We start from the raw sequence: 11,337 nt of genomic DNA, 5'->3' as shown, positions 1-11,337 counted from the left end.
CTACAAGCTCAATTCCCCTTTACCATGTTACCTGACATGCCAATAGCTTCCAGGGCTCAGACATTGATAGGCCATTGTTATGTCTACCACAATACCTGACAGAATTTTCCTTTTGCTTAGCTAAGAGTGTAGTATTACTACCATGTCTTATAGAATGCCCTAACTGGTAGAGAACATTATATATATTTACTATGCAGTGGATACTGTTCTAAGCATTTCAGATATAACTGCTTTTTAAAAAAAACCTCATAAGCATTTTAGACTATGAAATGTATCCATTTTAGATTAAAGTAAAACCCCAAAAGTACCTTAGTCTGTTTTATATTGTTGACCTAATGCCACAAGCTAGGGTAGTTTCTAAACAAGATTAGTTGGCCTGTACTTACTGAGTCAGGGAAGTCCTCCACAGCAGGAGTGTATCATGTGAGAACCTTGCCACTGCATTGTTACATGATGGAAAACATCCCCTGGTGAGAGAGGGGAAAGGGACCAGACTCATCCTTATATCATGACTCCATTCCTAAAGAAGCCCATCCCCATGGCCGTTAACCGCATCCTCTAGGGCTACAATCCACTTAAGGTCCACCTCTCAGCACTACTTTGTTAGGGATTAAACTTTCGGATACATTCAAACCACAACACAAAGGTCATTTGCCCAGGTTCTTGCTATGTAACGGACAGAGCTCATAACATCTGCACTCTGCTGCTTCAGAAAACACATCATAAACTCCCTAGGGAATTAGGGGCAAACCAGCTTGCTTTTGCTCACGCTTTTCTTTCAGAGACTCCAACGAAGGAAGCTCAGTCTGTTTCTCCAGTCATGAGAAAATGTGGCAAAGTCTGTCAGAGGCAAGCCTTGACCCCTGTTAAACTCTGAACTCAGGCCCGGGCCTCCTCAGGAGCTTGGGGACAGGGGAGTGCTCAAGGCGTTGCTGCGGTTGGTATTGGGAGATTTGTGTCTGTCCTCCTCATCTTCATGATGTTGGGTACTCTGTGATGGGCACCCTGACAGCTGAAAGCCTGCAATGCCAAGGCTGGGTTTAGGGCTCAGAGGCTGAGCGGGGGAAGCTGGAAGGTTTGTTTCTAGTAGACTGTCCCAGGGCCCAACCCAGGTCATTGCCGTGTGCTGACAGAGGCTCTCAACCTTGTGCCTAATTATTTCCAAGTGATGTCATTCTTCTGGTCCCAGAGGACTTATGAGTAAGTTAGAAGAGGAGGATATTTAAACCACAGCTTTAAACTTATTTCCTGTAACTGGATCTCTCCTCCGGTACATTCTGTATGCACCGAGGGAAGTAAGCAATGTGAAACATTGATTTGTACAATGTAAATGTTTAAACTGGAATTTCCTAACCTTGAATTAGAACTGCTTTTATTAAGACAAAGGCCTCAAAGAAAAAAAATCAACAAAAACTGGCCTAAGACGTTTCTCCTCCTCTTTTCCTTTTTCTTCTCTCTGTCTCCCTATCCCTCTCTCTTTCCCTGCATGTCTGCAAATGCATGGTTCTACATGCATGTGACATGTGTGCACATGCATGTGAGGCCCGAGGTGGATGTCCGGAATCTCCCACTTTAATTTTCCTCACATATTCTCTAAGACGGGTTCTCACAATCAACCTCCAAGCTCTGTCTGGATGACCAGTTTGTTCTGGGAATCCCCTGTCTCTGTCTCTGAAGGTTGGACTTGTAGACAGGTCACCAGGTCCACCTGGCATTTCTGGGGGTCCTGGATATCTAAATTCCTGTTTGACTGGCCCTTTAACAACTGAATGATCTCTCTAACCACTTTCTTGATCAATGAAAAGTTCCTGTTTCAAATGAAATGTTCTGGAGCCACAATATGCTAGTTGATTTCTTTTTTAAATTCTTCCTAATAATGGTGTCAGAAACTAGAGTTGTCCTGTCTCCATTCAGTCACTACAGACTGTAGGTCAGAAACAAAAGGTGGTCCCTTCTCCCACAACTCTCCACAGAGGGGATGACTAGGGTCACCCTTGGAACAAGGATGGTGTTCACCCGTGATCTCCATGGAGATGGAGCTTGAGTCTAGCCAAGTGGCTGGACAATTGGATGCTTTGGGCTGCACGTAGCAGACACTATAACAACCTGCCTTCTACAAAGAGAGCTCTTCTCTGCCCAAGTCAGAAGCTTGGTGAACTTCAATATGTTCTTTATACAGCTGGCTCTGCTCCTCTGAAATACTCTGTTCGGTCTATACTGAAAGCAGTTTGGGAGCACACCCCCAGAAGCATTAACATCCTGGGAGAGCATTCTGTGTTCCTGTCTGTCTCTTAGGAATGAAGAAGAAACCTTTTCTGATCATTCCTTGACTCCAACAAGGTCACATGCTCATCCCCAAACCATCACTAATGAGGATGACTGTGAAGGCCTGCTTGGGCTAAGGAGGATGTGACTTTGCCCTGGATATTCTGGGGTGGTTATGGTTAGCCCATAACTAAGGTTACGTTAGAATGGGAGAAAGTAGTAGTCAACGTTTTGCTGCTTTGCCTCCATCTTGCCTGGAGACCAAAGAGATTAACTGATTCTCCTGAAGCCCAGTTTCCACAGGTGTGAATCTGTGGGGGATAGGGCAGGTAGCAGACAGTTGATAGTGCTCAAGTGAGACTCACAGAGAGCCTCAGTTGAAGTTGGTTTGCCTTTCCATACAGGAGCTGAGCTCCCAAATGGAAAGGAAGGAGTAATTCACAAACCTGCTATATTTGGTTTTCATTTTATTTCATGACAAAGTTAATTAGGGCTCTATTTGTGACAACAGAGATGATAGCCTAGTCCCCACCACCACTCCCTACCACACCTCTCTCACACACATACAACACACACACAGGTACACACACACACACACACACACACACACACACACACACACACACACACAGGATTCTACCCATAGACCCACCTCCTGTATATAGAGATGCCTCAGAACTACAGTCTATAGGAAAGAAGAGGGAAATTCCTTCTCTCCAAATCAAGCAGCCTTCACTCCAGAGACTGAAAAAGAACTACAAAAGCAAATACAGCAGGAGAGGAGTTGGATGGATGTCAGGCAAGGCATGTGTTAGAGCACACCACAAATGGGAAGAGCGAGGACAGATTAGTCACTAGCAGGGAAAGAATCGCACTTTATCAGGAACAAGGAAGGTTCCTTGAGAGGACGAGCTTTAGACTTAGAGTCATAGACTTGGAGCAACTGAAGGCTTTAGGCCAAGAAGATCCTTGCCTTGATCTCAGAAAGCAATGACCTGTGGAGAGGAAGTCCTAGGGAGGTCTAGCTGCAAAATTGACCTTTCACCTCCACCTTCACACTGGGTCCACTCAGCTCGTAGACAGCATAGTGGAGCCTCTCAGGTAGAGAAGACTGAGAAGTAGCTACAGTGTCCTGCCCTTCCCTAATCTTGTCTGGAGTTCCTATACAACGATCTAACACTCTTACAAGAGGAAGGAAGACTAAGTGGTCACTTATTGGAGGGTCTCTGACCTGGACGGATGGTCTAGGGCCCACCCACCACATCCAGTACTCAGAATCTTCAGGTGGAAAAAACTTATAAGAAGGATGGCCTAGCTTGCTTTCTGTGCCGTGATAAAGGCCCTGATCAAAAGGAGCGGGGGAAGAAAGAGTTTATTTGGCTTATATACTACAGTCCGTTAAGGGAAGCCAGGGCAAGAACTCAAAATAAAAGCCTGGAGGCAGGAGCGGAGGCAGAGGCCACAGAGGAGCACTGCTCACCAGCTTGCTCTGTTTTCTCAGTGTCCTTTCATATACACCCTAGGGCCACCTGCCCAGGGGTGGTACTATCCACACTGGGCTGAGTGTTGATTGGTTTTGCACTTTTGGGGGGCCGGCCACCCAGCTCCCAAATAAATCACATATAGAGGCTTATTCTTAATTATGAATGCCTAGACTTAGCTCAGCTTGTTTCTTGCCAGCTTTCCTTAACTTAAAAATTTTCTGTTCTCTTACTTCTGCAAATCTTACTCTTACTCTGGGGCTTGTTGTGTAGCTGGGTGGCTGGCTCCTCCTCTGGAGTCCTCCTCCTCCTCTGATTACTCCTTTTTCTCCTCCCAGATGTCTCCTTCTATATATTCTCTCTGCCTACCAGCCCCACCTATCCTTTCTTCTGCCTTGCTATCACCCATTCAGTTCTTTATTAGAGACCATCAGGTGTTTTAGACAAGCACAGTATCACAGCTTCACAGATTTAAACACCTTAAAATATTATTCTACAACAGCTGGGCCCTCCCACACCATCAGTAATCCAGGAAATGCTTTGCTACAGGCCAATCAGATGGAGGCATTTTCTCAACTGAGGTTCCCTCTTCTTAAATTACTCCAGCTTGTGTCAAAGTTGACAATGATCTAACGTGGAACTTTGGAAATAGACAATGATACGAGACAGATTCTATCCAGGACATGTTTCCTATGGTCCATGGAGTTCTAGAGACAGAAAGTCTAGACATTACTCTATTGGCTTTCATAGACAGCAATAGGCAGCCCTCGCCTCTGGGAGAATCTGGATGTTTCTGAAGAGTCAAGCAAAGCCAAATCTGAAGACCTACTGTGTAGACAATCATCTACTTTGGAACTCTGGTGGAAACTTAACTCTGGAGTCTCAGAAATTCCCAGATGCCTGTGCACCTGATGTTCTCAAACCTGTACAATTCCTTCAATGATAAGACACACAGATGTCACATAAGGATCTGGAGATGGAGCCTCGTTGATAGAGGGCTTGCCTAGCATGCATAAGGCCGTAGGTTTAGTCCCTACCACCATATAAACTGTGTGGCAGTGCATGCCTGGAGCTACAGCCCTGAAGAGGTAGATGCAGGATGATCAGAGTCATCCTCAGACACATATTGAGTTCAAGGCCAGCACGGGCTATAGGAGACCCTAGAAAAGGAAGGAGAGAGGATGAAATAGAGTGTGCAAATAAAAGATGGATTTTGGCAATTGATTTGTGACAGGCTGTCTTGTCTTCTGGTCAGGCTAAAATGGAATATCACCAGGCCTCTGACCTGATGTCACTATGAGCTCAGTTGTTACTGGCCACAGGGGAGTGGTGGATGTGCCCAGAGGTACAAAGACATGGAGGCTGATTCTTACACCTTGGTGGAGTCTGTCAGCCATTCTTGTTTCCTTCTGAATGAGGCTTAGGCTCAGAGGCAAGTCAGCCACAGCCTCCCTGGAAACCAATATGATTTCAGCTCCAGCCTCCCCAGCAATATGCTGGCAACCAACGGAGCCAGGGACAGTCCTCTGACTCCAGTGAGTGGGGTGTTCTGGAGAATGTGAAGCCACACCCCAAGGCTGACTAGAAGAACTTACTTTGTATCATGCAGGGGTGGACATGGATGGATCAGTAGCAAGTATGAATGTGGCATTCTCCTGGAAAGCAAAGTACCGAATCTCATCTGACTCAATGGGAAGAGTTGCACGGGCTCTGTTGTCCCTTCTGCATGCTTGGCAGGGCTCCTTGTTTATTTTTGGTTCCGCAGTGTCAAGTCTTTGCAGGCGTAAGTAGCAGAGCCTTCGGAACACAAGCAAAGTAGATTTCTCCCAAGGGCAGAGGGGTTGTCGAGCGATCAGGAGTAGAAAGTGTGTTCAAGTTCAAAGGGGGCAGGACCATAGCCTGCTGGGATCTGATGAGCCTTCGAGGCCGATAGGATGGGATGAGCCTGCTTGCTGGAGGGGCACAGTGAACGACAAGAAGCAGCATTAGGCTGCTTGGTTAGCTCCTGGTTGGGGCTTCTTTGGATCAGACCTATGTAGTCCTGGGGTCTTAGTCCTTTGTCCAAACAACATTCGTGGCCAGAAGCAAACTGGCTTACTTACAAATCAGGCTTACTGAAAGGCCACAAGAGGATCTCATAGTATTGAAGGACAAGAACGGAATTGGCAGGCCAGTCATGGTGTCTCAAAACCCTTAAATCTTGGAGTGTCACACTCTCACACACTTCTGATTCTCTGGAGACACTGGCCGTCCCACTGCTCCTGCTGCAGGCTTTCAGCTTTCCTGCTTCTGTGATTAGAAGAGCCTTGGGATAGCTCTGAAGCTCTCTTTGGCTCACTTTGCGCCATCATCTAACTGGCCCCGCTTTCTGTGCGCACTCCAAAAATCCCATGCCAGGTGTAATGGGTTTCTGTCATTGGAATAACCAAACGTGGCTGGAACAGGCGTGAGAAATGCTGGCAGCATTGTCTAGCCGAGCCCAGTCAGCATGCCTGTGATTTAGGACATTCCAAGGGCTTCGGGAGTCCTGTGACAGGAAGGGAGTGGTGTAGGGAAGAGAGCCAACTATGTTGGTTTTTAAATGACAGATCCAGACTAGGAACATCCCGGGTCTCCTTCTGCACTACTCTGCCCTGCTTTACTGGTCTGTCATTTCCCATGATCTGGCATGGTCTATATTTGTTCGTAGAGTTGTTTATGGTTTTCTCCTCCCATTCCAATGAGACTCTATGAAGGAAGGCATGGACTCAATCACTTTACTGTGCTTATCTCTAGGACCTAGAACATTGTTCTTCTGTATTGGGGGCTCACTTCATGCATGTAATCAGATGAGTGAAAATGTGGGAGCACCATGTCACAGCTCCCCCTCAACTCCTGTTTTGAAACTATGCTTCTCTCAACCTCCTGACTCAAATTTGTCATTTGTAATGAACTATACTTCCAGCCATACTTGGACTCATGCTAAAGAATTGAGCCTCAGACTGGAGATGAGTCAACAGAGGAATCAGTCACATGATCAATGGGTTAGCAATTTGAGGAGGAAGACTGGGTATTGACTTGAGTTACCAATGGCTGATGATTTACAGTTATGTCTAAAGAATGGGATTCCAATATAAACTTCAGTGAACTTCTAGGGTGGTTCCATACCATTGGCCTGGAAACTCTGTCTCCTGTTTCCCAATGCCCATGCTGCCTATATATCTCTTTCTCTGTTCCGGGGATGTATCATTTATGATAAAATCATAGTTATAAGTGTCATGGTCTTGAATTCTGTGAGCCATTTTGGCAAATTATTGAGCCAGAGGCAAGCCTGAGAGTGAAGGATGATGGAAACCCCAGACTTGCAGGTGTCAGGGCAAGTACAGAAGTAGTTTGAGGACCTCGTTTGTGGTTGACTTCTGAAAATGGCTCAGTCTTGTAGGACTGAATGTTTAGCCTGGTGGGCCTGTCTTAGCAGTGGAGAAGTGTCAGAGCTGTATTTTAAGGCATGACTTGGCAATGGGCTATTAGAGAATTGTTAGAAAATGATGAAATTTAGGGGTTAGAGAGATGGTTCATCAGTGAAGAGCACTTATTGCTCTTACAGAGGACACAGGTTCATTTCCCAACCATCTACATGGCAGCCCACATCTGTTTGTAACTCTATTTCCAGGGAACCATGCTCTCCTCTGGCCTTTGTGGGCTCCTGCTCTCATGTGCTGCACATAAATTCACACAGGTGCACACACACATGCACATAAAAATCATAAATAAATAATCTTCACAACATCATGGAATTTTACAGAGGGCTTTAGGGAGGAGACACTAGGAGGAAAGAGGAGAATATGCACGTAGATGCGAGGAGAAAGTATCTCCAGTGGAGGAAAGAGTAAGTACAGAGACCCTGAGGGGAGAATGTGCAGGAAGTGTTTCAAAGAAAGCAAGGAGACCAGCGTGGCTGGGCTCCGGGGAGAAGACAGGGATGGATGAGATGCTGTGTGGTGCAGAGCTGACTTGCTGGTGCCTTTCATGCATACAGCCAGGCAAGCCACCCCATAACCAGAGGGCTCATAGATCAAATGCAGGGGCTACCCAGTTTACTGAAGTGATTTTGGCCGACACATAGTGCAGAGAAATGGAGCAGATTAGCACAAGTTCTGCAGTGCGCAGTGTACCTTTGCGCAGCACGGTCGTTCTTACGGACAGTGGGGTTACCAGGGCCAGATGGAGGATGAGGTCGGCTCAAGAGCCCTCAATTGGCACCTTCTTCCTCTACTGAACTGCCTGGTCAAGGGCTGGAGTGTTGGACCGATGAGCAGTTTGGGTTAATTTACATCTTCAGGGTAGGAGGCGGATGTGTGTGTGCACAGCTGTCACCAGTGAGTGGTTAAAGTAAGACCTTACGGATACTGAGTATTTTATGCCCTCATGTATATTTAGGATTGATGAATATTCAGTCCTTCATGCATTTCATGTATATTTAGTGTATCATGAATATCTAGTGTTGGCTTGGGCTTTTTTCTATCCCTTTCCATCTAGGTTTATACACCTATGCTCTACTTATTTTGTGCCTCTGACGTATTTCCCAGGTGAAGAATTTAATTATCTCTGCTTAACACAGTCAATGTACAGCCATCAATCTCATTTAATTTTGTTGTCCTTCACAGAAGAATGAAATAGTCTCTATTCAGAAACATCCATTGTCGGATGCCCAAGGATTGGGTGGAGAGGTGGATAGGAGAGTGATATATTAACTAGGATCTCCTAACTTCATATAAGGACTCCATGTTTGCTCTGAAGGTTGCTTCTGCTGTCTCTGTGGACGAGTCTTCTTCACACCTATGAAAGAGCTGAGGAAAGGCAGGAAGCAGGACCCAGGACAAAAGCAAGGGCTTTGTAGAGTGGTGTCCAGTGGAAAGGTGACTGGAATGTGGCTTGGCCTAGGTGCAGCGGAGTGTGGTTGATGGATATTAATTTTACTTGTCTGTCTACCAGCCATTGTTATTTTGCCAAGCTGGTAAAAGAATAACAACTAACAAGTATGAGATAAGGCAGCCTTCCCAAGATGGGAAGAACGGGGCTAGACACTGTGTGGGCAAAGGCATCGTCCATCAATTTCAGAAACAGAGACATCCAGCCTGGAAATTTTAATGAGGAATTTGGAAGTGTAGGAGATAAATGAATACCTTTAAGATCAAGAGACAATATTGATTTTATTAACTTACCAGTCTTTGCAATTAGCTTGACCTATCCCTGTGAGGAGCCTCCGTCTAGTTATTCCTTGTAAGTGCTTTAGGGCCCATTTGAGTAGATTTTCAATGGGATGCAAACAAATACTTTCCCACAATTTCAGTGCGCTAGCACAGAATACTGAAGTATTTTCTACTTTGTAAAAGTATTGCAGTTTCGCCAGGCAGTGGGGGCCCACGCCTTTAATCCCAGCACATGGGAGGCAGATGTAGGCGGATCTCTGTGAGTTCGAGGCCAGCCTGGTCTCCAAAGCGAGTTCCAGGACAGGCGCCAAAGCTATACAGAGAAACCCTGTCTCGAAAAAACCAAAAAAAAAAAAAAAAAAAAGTATTGCAGTTTCATGTATGAAGCAGGACAGCTCTGAAAGCTTGTTTACACGCTTCTGAAAAAAGTAATTTCAAAATGTTTTTGTGGGGCCAGCAAGATGGCTCAGTGGGTTAAGGAGTTGATCCTTATAAAACACACACACACACACACACACACACTATATATATATATATATATATATATATATATGTAGTCATTAAACAAAGTGTTGGACCAGGAAATTTGTTATGTTATTCCTTTAAGTATGTCTTCACACACTGGGGAGCTATACCAAAGTAAACTAGACTAGAATTCTATTTAATTTTCTACAACAAAATGAGTTCCAGATGGACCAAGCTTTTAGTGAAATATCAAAGTAATAGAAGCAAACATGGGTGTATTTGTTTATATTTCTATTGAAGTGGTACTTTCATGCAAGGCATGAGATTCAGAAGCCATTAAAAATAGTTGTTTTAATCACGTTGTTAAAAGAAATTTAAGTTGCATTTGGGAAATAATGCCATAAAGAAAGTCCAATGGCAAACAAACAAAAAAAAAAATGAAGAAAATATTTGTAAGGTGTTTCTTAGGTAAAGGACCAAATTTTATGTCAAGTTATTTGTTAAAAGCTGTCAACTCACTAAGAGTGGTGGTTCATGGCTTTAATCCAGCACTCTGGAGATAGAGGCAGATGGAGCTCTGTGAGTTCCAGACCAGCTTGGAGTGTATAACAAGTTCCAGGCCGGACAAGGCTACAGTGATGGTCTAAAAAGAATAAAAGCACTAAACCAAAAACCTCACAGTCTAAAAGCATGATAATTAGCAAACAGAAAAGGAACTATGATAACTGAAGGAAATATAACAGACAGGGGGATCAGAGAGTAGTCAAAGGGACAATAGGTTATTTCTCCTACAGCAATATGACAAAGGCTAAGTGTTGGTGACCATATGGGTCAAGATTCTTACATTGTTAGTGAGAAATATTTTAGAGACACATTTTGTACTGTGTCAAAAATATAAGCGTAGTGGCTAGAAATTGGCTCATCTGTCAAGAGCACGTACTGCTTTTGCAGGGTACTGAGTTCAGCACCCAGGTCAGATGGCTCACAACTGCCTGTGACTCCAGGTTCAGGAACTCCAACGCCCTCTTCTGGCTTCTTTGGGTACCTGCATTCACACACGCATACCCATATATAGATAAACATATATATATATATATGATTAGCAAACAGAAAAGGAACTATAATAACTATATATACATATATATGTATATATAGTTAAAAATAAAACAAATCCTTGGAAATATAACTGTACATAGTAATTTCCTTTTTGGACAACCATTTTCAATGCATAATGACATTGTACAGAAATATTCATTTTAAGCAGCGGGAAGCTACTCAAATATTCATCAGTGTGGCCTAGCTATGTACAGCACAATATGTTGTGTTGAAAAAAAGATGAAAGGAGTCTCCATGAATTCACATGCCATGACAGTCACAATATATTGTCAATAACTGAGTCTTCTGGATTCTGTGTCTAGGGTACAAGAATAAAATCTCATTCTATAAATAGATAAATGCATACTTATATGTTTGTCAAAGTGTCACATATTTGAATTTATAAATGAACACATGTTTCATGCAGTATATTTGTATTTGATAGAAAAATCTAGAAGGCGAATATCTCAGATTATTCATGATAACTTTTTTTTTTTTTTTTTTTTTTTTTTGGTTTTTCGAGACAGGGTTTCTCTGTGTAGCTTTGCGCCTCTCCTGGAACTCACTTGGTAGCCCAGGCTGGCCTCGAACTCACAGAGATCCACCTGGCTCTGCCTCCCGAGTGCTGGGATTAAAGGCATGCGCCACCACCGCCCGGCCATGATAACTATTTATGATGAGTAAAAAAGTGAGGAAAGTGCCCAGAAAAAGATTAAACTTCTCTTGCTAATGAATGTAATTGTGAACCATTTGGTTCTTTTAATTTGATAGGCATGAATCACTTTAAAAGTAAACTGACACTTCTCCCACCAATAATATGTGGCATGTTGTAACTTCAT

The sequence above is a fragment of the Peromyscus eremicus genome, chromosome 19, assembly GCF_949786415.1.
Source record: "Peromyscus eremicus chromosome 19, PerEre_H2_v1, whole genome shotgun sequence".
Lineage (NCBI taxonomy): Eukaryota > Metazoa > Chordata > Mammalia > Rodentia > Cricetidae > Peromyscus > Peromyscus eremicus.
Note: the sequence above shows the minus strand (reverse complement) of the source record.